Genomic DNA, 15,921 nt, shown 5'->3' on the forward strand with positions numbered 1-15,921 from the left:
TCAAGGGCCTGGACCAACTACGTCCCCAGATCAGACAGTCTGTTCCTGCCTGGGATCTTAACTTGGTCCTCTCCAAATTAGTGGGGCCCCCATGCAAGCCACTGGCGTCTTGCTCCCTCCTCTACCCATTGTGGAAGGCAGCCTTCCTAGTTGCCATTACATCAGCAAGGTGTCTGAGTTAAAGGCCCTTACCTCAGGCCCACCTTATACAGTTTTCCACAAAGACAAGGTGCAGCTGAGACTTCACCCGGCTTTTCTGCGCAAGGTGGTCTCTCATTTCCATAGCAGCCAAGACACATTCCTGCCTGTTTTTTATCCAAAGCCTCATGCCAGGAGGCTGCCCTCCTTGGATGTTCAGCGAGCACTAGCCTTCTATATCGACACACCAAGCCGTTCAGGAAATCGAACCAGCTGCTCATTGTGGTAGCAGACTGGATGAAAGGTCTCCCGGTCTCATCTCAAAGAATATTTTCCAGGACAAGCTGGCCAAGATACCAGCCCTGGCACTTACAGCACACTCCACACGGGCCCAGGCCTCATCAGCGGCGTTCCTGGCCCAGGTCCCTATCCAAGAAATCTGCAGGGCAGCGACTTGGTCCTCAGTGCGTATGTTCACCTTTCATTGTGCCATCATCCAGCACGCCAGAGATGATGCAGCCTTCAGCAGAGTGGTGCTCCCGTCAGTGATTCCATAACTTCGACCCCACCGCCTAGGTAAAGCTTGGGAGTCACCTAACTGGAATCGATATGAGCAAGCCCTCGAAAAGGAAAAACGGTTACTCACCTTCTCGTAACTGTTGTTCCTCGAGATGTGGTGTTCGCGTCCATTCCAAACCCACCCGCCTCCCCTCTGTTGGAGTAACCAACAAGGAGGAACTGAGGAGGCACCAGGTTGGCGGGGGCATATATTGAGTGCCATGGAGGCACCACTCCAGGGGGCTCCAGGACCGACCTGCCCGGGTGCTGCTGGGGGGGAAAACTTTCTGAAGACTGTGCACACGGCGCGCGCACACCTACTGGAATGGACGTGAGCAACACATCTCCAAGAACAATCGCTACAAGAAGGTGAGTAACCATTTTTTCTTAGGGTGAAAGCAGTACAGAAAACCTATAAAAGAACCAACACTCATAATAATATAATATAGGGTGATATACCTATCTCATAGAGCTGGAAGGGACCCTGAAAGGTCAGCGAGTCCAGCCCCCTGCCTTCACTAGCAGGACCAGGTACTGATTTTGTCTCAGATCCCTAAGTGGCCTCCTCAGGGATTGAACTCACAACCCTGGGTTTAGCAGGCCAATGCTCGAACCACTGGGCTATCTTTCCCCCATTGCTAAGAAGTTTCCCAGAGGTCACTTCAGACTTTGGCTGGTGTCAGTCCTTCCAGGATTGGGCTCCCCCTTGGACAGACATTCCTGTCCATTTGCTAGATCCAAAAGCAAACTCTGTGTCAGTTCAAACTCAGCTATTTATCCAAAAGGCCTTTCTTTGAACCCGTGTATGCAGCATCTCTGGAGAGGTTACACCCTGAGTGAATTTGCCCAATCACCTTCACCCCCACTGTGCTGATCTCCTGGAGGATTGCAGTCCCCTTGCCCAATGGAATTACATGGCTGACAATGATATGCAAATCTCATTCAATAAGGCTTGTCCAGGATAGTACAGGAAATTACCGTATCTGAACATAAGAACGGACATACTGGGTCAGACCAATGGTCCATCTAGCCCAGTATCCTGTCTGCCAACAGTGGCCAATGCCAGGTGCCCCAGAGGGAATGAACAGAACAGGGAATCATCAAGTGATCCATCCCCTGTTGCCCATTCCCAGCTTCTGGCAAACAGGCTTAAGGACACCCAGAGCATGGAGCTGCATCTCTGCCCATCCTGGCTAATAGCCATTGATGGACCTGTCCTCCATGAATGTATCTAGTTCTTTTTTTAACCCACTTATAGTTTTGGCCTTCCCAACATCCCCTGGCAAGGAGTTCCACCGGTTGACTGTGCGTTGTGTGAAGAAATACTTCCTCATGTTTCTTTTAAACCTGCTGCCTGTTAATTGCATTGAGTGACCCCTGGTTCTTGTGTTCTGTGAAGGGGTAAATAACGCTTCCCTATTCACTTTCTCCACACCTGTCATGATTTTATCAGAATTCTGTCATATCCCCGTTTTGTCGTCTGTTTTCTAAGCTGAGCATTTCCAGGCTGCTTAATCTCTCCTCATACTGAAGCTGTGCCATACCCCTAATCATTTTTGTTGCCCTTCTCAATATCTTTTCCAATTCGAATATCTCTTGTTTGAGATGGGGTGCCCAGGACTGGATGCAGTATTTGAGATGTGGGCGTACCATGGATTTATATAGTGGCATTAGGATATTTTCTGGTTATCTATCCCTTTCCTAATGATTCCAACAGTCTGTTTTTTTGACAGCCGCTGCACATGGAGTGGATGTTTTCAGAGAACTATCCACAATGACTCCAAGATCTTTCTTGAGTGGGAACAGCTAATTTAGACCCCATCACTTTGTATGGATAGTTGGGGATTATGTTTTCCAATGTGCATCACTTTACATTGCCTTTGAGTGCTTGCTCATGTCGATTCCAAGTAGGTGTACGTGCCGCGTGCACGGTCATTGGAAGGTTTTTACCCTAGCGGTACCTGTTGTGTCAGCTGTGGAGCCCCCTGGAGTCGCGCCTTCATGGCGGTGTAGTTAGGTCCCTGCAGACCCGCCGGCTCTTAGGTTCCTTCCTACCGCCAGTGACGGTCGTTGGAGCTGCATGTCCCTTCTTGCCTCAGCAAGCGTTTCCCCTAGTGATCCGACTTTTGATTATCCTGTAAATGGTTCATTAGTTAGTGTTCATCTTAGTAGTTAGTTAATTAGATAGAAGTGGGGGGCTTCTCCTCTTGGGGTTCAGGGCATGCCTCAATCCCACAGGTTTAAGCTATGCAGGGCCTACCACAAACCCGTGCCAACATGTGACTCCCATGACTCAATAATTTGAGATATACCTATCTCATAGAGCTAGAAGGGACCTTGAAAGGTCATTGAGTCCAGCCCCCTGCCTTCACTAGCAGGACTAAGTACTGATTTTGCCCTGATCCCTAAATAGCCCCTCAAGGATTGAACTCACAACCCTGGGTTTAGCAGGCCAATGCTCAAACCACTGAGCTATCCCTCCCCCATCAGGGGCAAGACTCCTGCCTTAAGTGTCCGGGGGAGGCACATCAGACCAGATCGCTGCAAGATCTGCCAAGGAAAGGGGACTTCAGGCTCAAACAACTCCGTATGGAGGCAGCTCTGCCCCGGGCCAGGACTCAGCACCGAGAACCTCCATGCAGAGCGCTCCGGCCTCCGTTAGAGAAACAGCACCGAGGAAGGACTCTGGGCATAGAGACCCTTGGCACCATCACGCCCCAGCGCCGAAGCCTGTGGAGGTCGCATGGCACTGCTCACACTCACTGGTGCCACAGAAGCCGCACAGGAAGACAGACAGAGGGCGCTCGCCCACGGTGAGAGCAGCTGGGTCTAACAGTGCCAGCAGTACACGTCCCACGCAGGGGCACTTGGTCTCACAGGAGCCGGCACCGTCAACTTCGGCCCCAAAAGGGGTCCGCCGAGTCCAGCGCCATTGGATTCTCCTGCTCAAGAGTGCCAGGTGGAGGAGCTGGCGCTCCCGTCCACCCCGGACACATTCGAGGTGGCCAGGGACTTGATTTCCAGCCTGGAGAGACCTCCAGCATCTGTCCAGAGGCAAGCCCGCGATGATGAGGCACTGCTCGCCTTCTCCGTGGCACCATTCTCTGGCACTGTCCCGCTCAGCACCGCCGTGGTCTCCGCGCTCAGAGCCCCGGTCATCGGACCCATTCCAGGCACAGTCGGCACCGATCGGAGTGGCGCTGACACAGGCAGGAGGCGGGGATGGTGCCGTGATGGGCGCAGTGGCATGGGCCCACGCAATGGCCATTCTGTACCCTGTGGACATACCACCAAGCCCAGGGCACTTACTCCAGGGACTCCCAGTCCGTAATTTCAGAAGGATGCACCCCTTTACCACCTCGAGCCAGTCCCCCACCTCGAAGCACCGAGACGGCTGCAGTCCACTGCCCAGAGCCCCGTCTGGGTCCCGGCTCCACCACTGGCACTGAGGCCGCTACCAGCACCAAGCAGCAGGGCACAGAGCAGGACGCGTCCAGGGAGCTAGAGGGACAGGAGAGCTTCGTCCTTGTCCTCACCGGATGAGGCAGTGGCGGGGTCTTCGTCCTTTGGGCCGCCTGACCACTGATAATAGAGTGCACCAGGAGCTGTTGCGCAGGGTGGCCCATAACATGGGGCTACCGGTCAGGGAGATGGTCGAGTCTGAGGACCCCATGGTGGACCTATTAACCCCTGAGGGGCCATCCAGGGTGGCATTGCCTCTCATTAAAACGATTCAGGCCACTACAAAAACCTTGTGGTAGACTCTGGCCTCCATTCCCCCTACTGCTAAGGGGGTGGAGAGGAAGTACACCTCTACCCCGATATAACACTGTCCTCGGGAGCCAAAAAATCTTTCCGCGTTATAGGTGAAACCGCATTAATATTGAACTTGCTTTGATCCGCCGGAGCGCACAGCGCCCCCCCCCCCCGAGCACTGCTTTACCGTGTTATATCCGAATTCGTGTTATATCGGGTGGCATTATAACGGGGTAGAGGTGTATTTCGTCCCCTCTAAGAGGTATGAAAACCTATTTACTCATCCGCTGCTGGGTTTGCTGGTCGTAGCAGTGGCGAATGAGAGAGGGACGGGCAGCAGGGCTCAAGTCCAAAATCCAAAGACTCGAAGAAGCTGGACCTCTTCAGTAGGAAGGTGTATTCCACGGGGGGCTCCAGCTTCGGATTGCTAACCAGCAAGCAATCCTCAGTGGATACAATTTCAATTTATGGGACTCTGGAATAGACGTACCAGTCTGTTCACCGGATCCTTCTCCCTCTTTTCTGAACTGCCTGTCCCACTTCTATAGTGCTTGGTCCCAGATAATCTCAGAACCTTGGGGTCCTGCACATGGTAGACATGGGATATTCTCCCCAGTTCTGCTTCTCCCCTCCCTGCCACCCCCCTTCCCCATCCTTTTCAGGGACCCTTCTCATGAGCATCTCCTCATGCAGGAGGTTCAAAGGCTTCATGCTGCAGGAACAGTGGAGGAGGTTCCTCAGGAGCAGGGCTGGCTCTAGGTTTTTTGCCACCCCAGCAAAAAAAAAATTGGCTGCCCCCACCCCAGCCCTAGGCTCTCCCCCCCAGACCTGCACCCCCCTACCATCCCAGCCCTGGGCCTCCCCCCACCTGCACCCCCCTGCTGCCCCAGCCCTGGGCTCTCCCCCCCCGTGACCTGCACCCCCCCCTGCCATCCCAGCCCTGGGTTCTCCCTCCCCACACACACACCCTGCCGCCCCAGCTCTGGGCTCTCCCCCCCTACCTGCACTCCCTGCCGCCCCAGTCCTGGGCCTCCCCCTACCTGCACCCCCTGCCGCCCCAGTCCTGGGCCTCCCCCCACCCGCACCCCCCCTGCCGCCCCAGCCCTGGGCTCTCCCCCCCCCCCCGCACCCCCCGGCCGCCCCAGCCCTGGGCTCTCCCCCCCCCACCCCCTGCCACCCCAGCCCTGGGCCTCCCCCCACCTGCACCCCCCTGCTGCCCCAGCCCTGGGCTCTCCCCCCCTACCTGCACCCCCCTGCCGCCCCAGCCCTGGGCTCTCCCCCCCCATGACCTGCACCCCACTGCCATCCCAGCCCTGGGTTCTCCCTCCCCACACACACACCCTGCCGCCCCAGCTCTGGGCTCTCCCCCCCTACCTGCACCCCCTGCCGCCCCAGCCCTGGGCTCTCCCCCCTGACCTGCACCCCCTGCCGCCCCAGCCCTGGGCTCTCCCCCCTGACCTGCACCCCCCCTGCCGCCCCAGCCCTGGGTTCTCCCTCCACTCGCAGCCCCCTGCCGCCTCAGCCCTGGGCTGTCCCCCTCCACCCGCACCCCCCTGCCACCTCAGCCCTGTGTTACACACACACACACACACACACACACACACACACACACACACACACACACACACACACACACACACCATGCTGCCCCAGCTCTGGGCCTCTCCCCTTCCCTGCCACCAGTGCCCCCCCACACACCCTGCCACCCCAGCCCTGGGCTCTGCCCCCCACCTGCACCCTCCTTCCGCCCCAGCCCTGGGTCACTGGTAACTTGCTCCCAGGGCAGGTCATTCAGCAGGAATTTTGGATGTGCACAACAGAGACAGGATTGGTTCCCATATGGTTACAGAGCTGCAGTAAAGTGGAACAATTTTCAGCTTGTGTGATTGGAGGAGATCTGGATGCATATTATAAGACTGTCCTCCATAAATGAGGAAAAGTTGAGGAGCCTTTATTATTTTGTTCCACTCTGTTTCTATGGGGAATTTGCCAATGCAATATCACTGTCTTCCTTTTAAACAAATAAAACTAAAAAACAAAAGGCAATGGCTGTTGAAAATAGCAATTCCAGTCCTAAAAACCACTGGGAAGCATTTCTTGCTCAATTTTATCCTATGTTTTCTAGAGCAAATTACAGTGGATCAGTATATTTGATTTGGGAGAAATGAAGTAAGAGCTGCCCAAACTGAGCTTGAGACCTCCTGAATGTTGAGGTGTTCAAATCTGAAAGGCAGGTGCTAGATTCCCTTTCTGAATATTAGCTAAATCTGGAAAGGAAAAGTCAATTTCTGCTTCCATGGCTCAGAAGTGGAAATCCTCCTACGTGCCTGGTACTGTATCTAGAGCTGCCCAGGTCCAGAAAAGCCTCCCATCCCTTACTTTTCATTTTAAATTCTAGTGGGATCCACATATCCCCCTTGCTAGGCTTCAGACAGAGAGGGGCACTGTCCATTTAGCCCACCCAATTCCTTCTGTGGGGGCTGCAAGGTGAGATCACACCAGTATCCCTAAGCCAGTCTGGGGATGTCTTCTGAAGGGGATATATGGGCCAAAGCCATCTACTCCTTAGGCACACTTGTTCTCCATTCACAGTGCCACCCCACTCTAGCAGTGAGCTCTCCATTCACAGCAAGCTGCACCATGAGGTTTCAGCTACCGTACTCCCTCCCCCTCCCTTTCCTGTTGATAGCGGCCAAGGGAATGCTGGGAAATGTAGTTCCTTCACTGCTCCAGGGCTGGCTCTATAGGCAGGGAGCTAACTAAGGAACTAGAGCTCCCAGGGCCCCCTGTTGGTTCTCAGCTCCCTGGCTGGATCCCTGCCAGCTGCCGCCCCTGCAAATGGGCTGCCCCAAGCAGCTGCTTGCTTTGCTGGTGCCTAGAGCCGCCCCGCTTAGGAGCCATGGGACAAGAGATTCTACTCCCAATATTTCCTAATCCCCAAAGACAACGGGGGTCTCAGACCCATCCTCAACCTGCGAGGCCTCAACAGGCTCATGAAGACGTTGACATTCTGCATGGTCTCTCTAAATGCAATTATCCCATCTCTGGATCCGGGAGACTGGTACGGGAGACAAGGGCGATGTGACCTCGCCCTCAAGGACACGTACTTCCACATATCGATGATTCCAGCCCACAGACGCTTTCTCAGGTTCGTAGTGAACCACAACCATTACCAGTTTATAGTCCTCCTCTTTGGTCTGTCAGCGGCTCCGTGAGTTTTTACCAAGTGCATGACAGTCATAGCTGCCTTCCCGAGAAGAAGTCAGGTCCAGGTCTTCCCGTACCTCGACGACTGGCTGGTCGGGGCCGCTCCAGGACGCAAGTGGAGCAACACGTCAGCTTGATGAGATCCACCTTCGACAGGCTGGGTCTCCTTCTGAATGTACACAAATCAACTCTATCCCCCACTCAGAGACTAGAGTTCACTGGGGCAATGTTGGACTCTGGTCGGGCCAGATTCTTCCTGCCAGAGTCTCATTTTTTAACAATGCAAGATATCAGACCAGGCTTCAGGCAAAACCCCACCACCACAGCGAGGAATTGCTTGAAGGTCCTCAGAAGTATGGCAGCTTGTACGTATGTGGTACAAGATGCGACGCTGAGACTCAGACCTCTCCACGCCTCGGCCAGGGCACGACAGCCTGGACAAGGTGGTTACACTCCCACCTCCAGTTCCCAGGTCTCTCCAGTGGTGGTTCAACCCACAGGCGGTATGCGCGGGGGTCCCCTTCGCAAAACTGCAGTTCTCGCTGTCCCTGGTCACAGACACGTCAGCGTTGGGGTGGGGAGCTCATCTGGGAGAATTCAAAACCCAGGGCCTCTGGTCCCAAGACAGCAGCCGAATTATCCGTCCCCTAAGATAAGCTCTGAGCGGCTTGTGGAAACTGCCCTTGCCCTAAAACCCTGTGCTTTCCTCCTCTGCTTGCTTCGTGCTGTCCTGCAGCCTCCGCCTGCTGGGTTATAACCTCTTCCATTCCTACAGCACCTGGAGCTATGCTACTGGGAATTGCTTTGCTTCCCCCACTCAACTGCAGTCACTCCTGCTGCGGAAGGTGATGTCTGTTTAACTACAAAATGGCAACAGGTTAAGCCGGGGCAGTTCAGGAGAGAAAGTCACGAGCCAGGAGGGAATTTGCAAGAGCAGGAGTGTCAGGGCTAAGAGTGCTGTGGGAGTGGGAATGGCCAGTGCCTGGACCCATTTCTTACAGCTCCTGGAGCACCAGTTTCCCCAGCCCCATGCTGGTGCGTTGGCCCAGTGCTGAGTCAGGGGAAAGAGCATCACCTACTGAACAACCCTGGCAGGTGTCCCAGCCAGGCAGCCGGCAGCCGCCGGGGATTACTTAAGGGAAGCGGATGCAGGTGAGACCATCAGTCCAGCCCCTCCCCCCATGGACGGGTGACCTCATTTAAAAAGCAACATCTGGCTCATGTGGTGCACGTACCCCCCATTTCCGCACTATCTTAGCTGCTGCCCCCCTTTAACGCACTGTCACAGCCTCCCCGGGCAGGGCTGTTGTGCCCATTGTACAGAGGCGGGACTGAAGCGCTGAGGCCCAGCCCCTCAAAGGTACTTAGATGCCTAACTCCCCTTGAACTCGGGGTGTTCAGTGTCAAAGGCCTTTGAGGAGCTGAGCCCGAGCGAGCGACTGCCTAATGATCAGTCTAGGGCAGAGCAGGGACTTGAACCCACTTCCCAGACTCGCTCCCTACCCACCAGGCCAGCTGTCCCCGTCTGGGCCCGGGAGCTGGCCCTTGGCACCTGTGAAAAGGAGCCTTATTCCCCTCAGGGAGCTGGTTCAGTGGCTTCCCTCCTCGGCCGGGAGTCCGGCTGTCCCAGCCCTATGCTCGGGGGCCGGGCTGCCTGGGGGATGGTGTGTCTCTCCAGGGCGTTGACACAAGCGAAATCCCCAGGGCCCCCGAGAGTTTGGCCAAGCCGCTGCTTTGTGAAGCTCTTGGCTGGAGACGGCCTTTTGTGAGCCCATCCAGCTCAACAAGGTGCCCTTTGCCTTCCCTGGCACCGGCTCCCGGCTCCAGCTCTGTGTTTGCATTGTAGGACCAGACCTGGGTGCATTTCAAGTTGCTATGGCGATTGAATGGACAGATGATCCGGGCAGATTTAAGAGAGGGGAATTCAGTCAACTTGCCCTCCTCTGTCTCCAGCCTGTGGTTTGGAGCAGGGGGAATCCAGCGGCTGGAGCTCAAGCCTCCTAGTCAGCTACGCCCCTAAGGAGAGCGAGAGCCAGGGGCGGCTCTACAAATTTGGCTGCCCCAAGCAGTCATGCTCGGGAGGCGCCCCGGAGCCGCGGGAGCAGCGGACCTCCCGCGGGCATGACTGCGGAGGGTCCGCTGGTCGCGCGGCTCGGCTGGACCTCCCGCAGCTGCGGGCGGTTCGCTGGTCCGGCGGCTCTGCTTGAGCTGCCGCAGTCATGCCTGCGGGAGGTCCAGCCGAGCCGCGGGACCAGCGAACCATCCGCAGTCATGCCTGCGGGAGGTCCACTGGAGCCGCCGGCCGAGCGTCCCCTCCGCAGTCATGCCTGCGGCAGGTCCGCTGCTCCCGGGGCTCCGGTGGACCTTCCGCAGGCATGACTGCGGCAGGTCCGCCGGCCCAGCCTGCCGGCCCCCCGGGAAAGGGCCGCCCCAGGCGGGTGCTTGCCCCGCTGGGCTCTGGAGCCGGCCCTGGCGAGAGCTACCCAGGCACAGCGGGAGTGACTCGCTGTCAGCCCCAGCCCTGGAGGGAGAGTGTGTTCCTCGATCGCACCTCCCCAGGGCAGGAGTTAACCATTAGGCTAACAAGGCGATAGGGGGCGCGGCTGGGATGGGGTGGGGTGAGGGGGGAGCGATCTTCCGTACGCAGCCCGGCGGGAGCGTTCCTGCCAGCGGGGATGGCTTGGCAGGAGCTCAGCCAGCACCTGCATCTCCCACTGGTGACCGGGCACTAACAATCCGGTTACCATGGGAACCCATGCCAGCCATGGGTGTGGTTTGAGCAGGCATTGGGAAGCATTTGGGAACCCCAAATCCCCACCCCAGACCCGCCTCCTCCCCTGAGCGCGTGGCTCCCCCTCCCTCCTGGAGCTCGCTACAGCTGTTTGGTGGCGGCGAGCGCTGGGAGGTAGGCAGAGGAGTGGGGATGTGGCGTGCTCAGGAGAGGAGGCAGAGAAGGAGATGGGGGACGGGGGCCAGCCCCGGAGCACCCCTGGAGTCGGCACCTATGGCCCCTCCCATGTGTAAGGAACGAATTCCCACACGTTTGTAGGAAAAACAAACCAAACCATCCCATTCTGGATACCAGGCCTTTCACTTCCCATCGAGGGGCTTCAGATGTATGATGCACTGTGCTCAACACAGTATTGAACTGTACGAAAAATCAAAGACATCCCATGTTTTTCTTTGATGTGTTTTTCTGTACGGGGATGCACAGGCCACCAAGTTCTCTCCTCATGCTCAGCCTAGTTCCACAGGCCAACGCAGCTTTGTACTTTTATGGGGTTGCAAAAGTACTGGAGGAAACTCAACACACACTGGTGTAGGTTTCGCCCTCAAGGATTTTAACTCCGCTTCTCAGCAGGCTGCGATACAAAGACTGGCTGAATAGGCTAAAGGCAGGTCCTGGCCATCTGCTGGTTCTCTAGCTGTTCAGTCCATCATCAAAGTACCTCACATTTGATTTCTTTTGAGTTTCATTCCAAAAACGTAAAGCTAAATAAACCTGAAGTTAGTCCTCACTGTTCTGCCCCACCTCAAACTAACGTCTTTCCCAAGGGGAAAATGTTGGGTGAGCCTGGAATGTGATTCGAGAAGGGAATGAAAAGACAGGCCAATTCCTGCTGACAGATACACCTGTGTAGCCTTATTGACTTCAGGGAGAACAGATTTTTGCACAAGAATAGATTTTGGTTCCTTCTGCTTTTTCACACCTGGTATAAGCAGAATCTCATTCACTTTCCTCTCCTAAACTCCGAGCACTTTAACAGGAAAAAAATAAGCAAGCTCTGCTTGATTTACACATGCAAACGAAACAGGAAGCTCTCCCTTCATTCCATGCAAGGGCGGCTCTCGGCATTTTGCCGTCCCAAGCACGGCAGACAGGCTGCCTTTCGCGGCTTGCCTGCAGGAAATCCCCGGTCCTGCAAATTCGGCGGCCGCCTGCGGGAGGTCCGCCGAAGCCGCGGGACCAGCAGACCCTCCGCAGGCATGCTGCCGAAGGCAACCTGCCTGCCGCCCTCGCGGCAACCGGCAGAGCGCCCCCCCGCGGCTTGCCGCCCCAAGCACGCGCTTGGCGTGCTGGTGCCTGGAGCCGCCCCTGATTCCACGCCAGCCTTAAACACCAGCCCTGATGTAACAAGCGACTACAGAAGCCTTGGTTGGACTGTTCTTTTGGAAGATGCTGATTTTCAGTTAAGTCTTTTTGTTCAGGGGGGCAGAGAACACAACAGGGACTAGCTCTGTTTTGTCAGCTCCTGGTCGTTCGAAAGCTGGAAGGCTTTAGATTGTTTGTTTAATGTTGGTACAGGGATTTTGAAGAGCTAACATAGTACAGAAGGGCTAAAGATTATGACTGGGCAACTATCTGAAGATCTGTGTCCCTTCTAGCTGTTACCTTTTTCTTACAGGAAGCTTAAAACATACAAATGCCAACCATAGGGAATAAATACCTAGTCCTGCCATGAGTGCAGGGGATCAGACCAGACAACCTCTCAAGGTGCCTTCCAGTTCTATGATTCTAGTCTATGATTCTCATTGTGGCAGAGCTTGGTGACAGAATGGCCTGATGTGGTGAATCGCTGGAGATTAATTACACAAACTGGGTATCATCCCACAAATAATATTTGGGTTCAGTGTGAAACCAGTAATTCATTGTCCTCAGCCAGCGCAACACTGGGAGGCAGCGTTTGGAGCAAGACAGCCTAAAATACAATGCCACCCAATGTCATTTTCCCACTGCTACTTCCTCTACTTCAGTGGATTTTACATCATCAAAGCTGGCTGCCTCCCAGAGTGAGACAGGGTGTGTGGTGTAAAATCCATAGCTTGGGGAAACACTGCAAAGCCGAGCGCTGCAGCTGTGCCATGGGGAGAGCTGTGGGTAGAAGCACAAGGTGGATAGAGGTGCGCAGGAGGGGAAATGTTGCAGGTTCATCCTCAGACAGACGAGCACTCCATGACCTAGGAGGAAGGAGGCCCGGGAGGAGGACAGCGTAGCATCCCTCACGCTTCCTCTTACTCAGACGTATCTGTTTGGGGAATTGAGTGTCGAGAATAAACTTGTTAATTTTACATGAATAAATAACATGTAAATGTGTATGTGGTTTGACTTCATTTTTTTTGCAACATGTAATTCATACTTAGGCCCTTTCCTCCCATTAGCCTTGGGCCCCTCGTAACCTCATCCGGTCCTGGCACCTTCCATCGTTCCCTACGATGCCAGGTAGTTTTGCCTGCTGGACCCAGACGATGAGGAACTTTCCCATCTCTCCCTAGAATAGCAGCTGCCTTTTATTTCCTGAACCAACGGACGGCAGTGCTGCTCTTGGGTTTTAAATCATTGGCTTTTACAAAACAGCTCAGCCCTTCCTCTGCGTTCAGAGGAGAGGTCCTGACCACAGCTGCTCCCAGGTCTCTTTTTGGAGTAGTGAGAAGGCTAGGCCAGGACACCTGGCTTAATTCCTGTTCTGGAATCTCACCAAGAGGGGAGAAAAAAGATTGACAAGGCCACATGTAGCAAGAGAGAAGATGCCAAGGAGGTGCATTCTTAGGGCTTGGAAATCTACCTCCCCCAAACCTAGAATGAAGACAGCATCTCTCTTAGTGGATGGACCAGCTGATTGCCTCCCAGCTTTGCATTTCATTGGAATTAGAGTTGCAGCCAATGGACCCTGAGCCAAATTTCCCCAAAGTTTGAAGAAGAGACAATGATCTGCTCTGGTGTTGGAGACGAAGCAGCCCGGTGTGATGTTGGGCTTTGAATTTCCCTGAGGCTTGGGAGTGGGTCTATTCTGGTCTGTTGGGTCAGACTGTGTTAGACCTGGGAGCCAGGTGGGGAGCTGACCCCTAAACTTAGATCTGGGCCCATGGCAAGTGATGAGAACACAGAGATGCTGCTGCTCAGCCCTGAATTTGCTCTTTCTCTGTAGATTCCAGTGGGTGGCTGGAATCTCTGGTGCAGCAGGTGGTCAGTGCTTCTGGTTTGATAGGGAACATCAATGGGAACTCTTTCCCCTCTTTGGTGGATTTGAGGCCTGGGCTACCAAAGGGCTTGCATGTTCTCAGGCATTTGTATTAGCAGAGGATCTTCTCACCTACAAAACTCCCCAGTGATTGGTACAAGATGTCGCACAATCAGGGGCCTGATTCCTCTTGATGAGTCAGCAGTGTGCCCTTGTTGCTAAGAAGGCTAATGGCATATTGGGCTGTATTAGTAGGAGCATTGCCAGCAGATTGAGGGACGTGATTATTCCCCTCTATCTGGCACTGGTGAGGCCACATCTGGAGCATTGGGTCTAGTTTTGGGGCCCCACTACAGAAAGAATATGGACAAATTGGAGAGTCCAGCGGAGGGCAACGAAAATGATGAGTGGGCTGAGGGAACTGGGGTTATTTAGTCTGCAAAAGAGTAGAGTGCAGGGGGATTTGATAGCAGCCTTCAAATACCTGAAAGGGGGTTCCAAAGAGGATGGATCTAGGCTGTTCTCAGTGGTAGCAGATGACAGAACAAGGAGTAATGGTCTCAAGCAATAGTGGATGGGAACCTGGGAGGCAGTGACCATGAGATGGTCGAGTTCAGGATCCTGACACAAGGAAAAAGGGAAAGCAGTAGAACAGAGACCCTGGACTTCAGAAAAGCAGACTTCGACTCCCTCAGGGAACTGATGAGCAAGGTCCCCTGGGAGAATAACATGACGGGGAAAGGAGTCGAGGAAAGCTGGCTGTATTTTAAAGAATCCTTATTGAGGTTGCAGGAACAAACCATCCCGATGTGTAGGAAGAAAAGTAAATATGGCAGGCGACCAGCTTGGCTTAACAATGAAATCCTTGCTCGTCTTAAACACAAAAGAACAGCTTACAAGAAGTGGAAGATTGGACAAATAACCAGGGAGGAGTATAAAAGTATTGCTCAGGCATGCAGGTGTGAAATCAGGAAGGCCAAATCACACTTGGAGTTGCAGCTAGCCGGAGATGTTAGGAGTAACAAGAAGGGTTTCTTTAGGTATGTTAGCAACAGGAAGAAAGTCAAGGAAAGTGTGGGCCCCTTGCTGAATGAGGGAGGGAACCTAGTGACAGAGGATGTGGAGAAAGCTAGTGTACTCAATGCTTTTTTTGCCTCTGTCTTCACAGACAAGGTCAGCTCCCAGACAGCTGCACTCTGCAGCACGGTATGGGGAGGAGGTGACCAGCTCTCTGTGGAGAAAGAAGTAGTTCGGGACTATTTAGGAAAGCTGGACGAGCACAAGTCCATGGGGCCGGATGCGCTGCATCCGAGGGTGCTAAAGGAGTTGGCCGATGAGATTGCAGAGCCATTGGCCATTATCTTTGAAAAATCATGGCTATCGGGGGAGGTCCCGGATGACTGGAAAAAAGCTAATGTAGTGCCCATCTTTAAAAAAGGGAAGAAGGAAGATCCAGGGAACTACAGGCCAGTCAGTCTCACCTCAGTCCCTGGAAAAATCATGGAACAGGTCCTCAAGGAATCAATCCTGAACCACTTAAAAGAGGGGAAAGTGATCAGGAACAGTCAGCATGGATTCACCAAGGGCAAGTCATGCCTGACTAACCTAATTGCCTTCTATGACGAGATAACCGGCTCTGTGGATGAGGGGAAAGCAGTGGATGTGTTATTTCTGGACTTTAGCAAAGCTTTTGATACAGTCTCCCACAGTATTCTTGCCAGCAAGTTAAAGAAGTCTGGGCTGGATGAATGGACGGTAAGGTGGATAGAAAACTGGCTAGATGGTCGAGCTCAACGGGTAGTGATCAATGGTTCCATGTCTAGTTGGCAGCCAGTATCAAGTGGAGTGCCCCAAGGGTCGGTGCTGGGGCCGGTTTTGTTCAATATCTTCATTAACGATCTGGAGGATGGTGTGGACTGCACCCTTAGCAAGTTTGCAGATTACCCTAAACTGAGAGGAGTGGTTGATATGCTGGAGGGTAGGGATAGGATACAGAGGGACCTAGACAAATTAGAGGATTGGGCCAGAAGACATATGATGAGGTTCAACAAGGACAAGTGCAGAGTCCTGCACTTAGGACGGAAGAATCCCATTCACTGCTACAGACTAGGGACCGAATGGCTGGGCAGCAGTTCTGCAGAAAAGGACCTAGGGGTTACGGTGGACGAAAAGCTGAATATGAGTCAACAGTGTGCCCTTGTTGCCAAGAAGGCTAATGGCATTTTGGGTTGTATAAGTAGGGGCATTTCCAGCAGATCGAGGGATGTGATCATTCCCCTCTATTCAGCACTGGTGCGGCCTC

Source organism: Mauremys mutica, chromosome 14, assembly GCF_020497125.1.
Source record: "Mauremys mutica isolate MM-2020 ecotype Southern chromosome 14, ASM2049712v1, whole genome shotgun sequence".
In the NCBI taxonomy this organism is placed as follows: Eukaryota; Metazoa; Chordata; order Testudines; family Geoemydidae; genus Mauremys; species Mauremys mutica.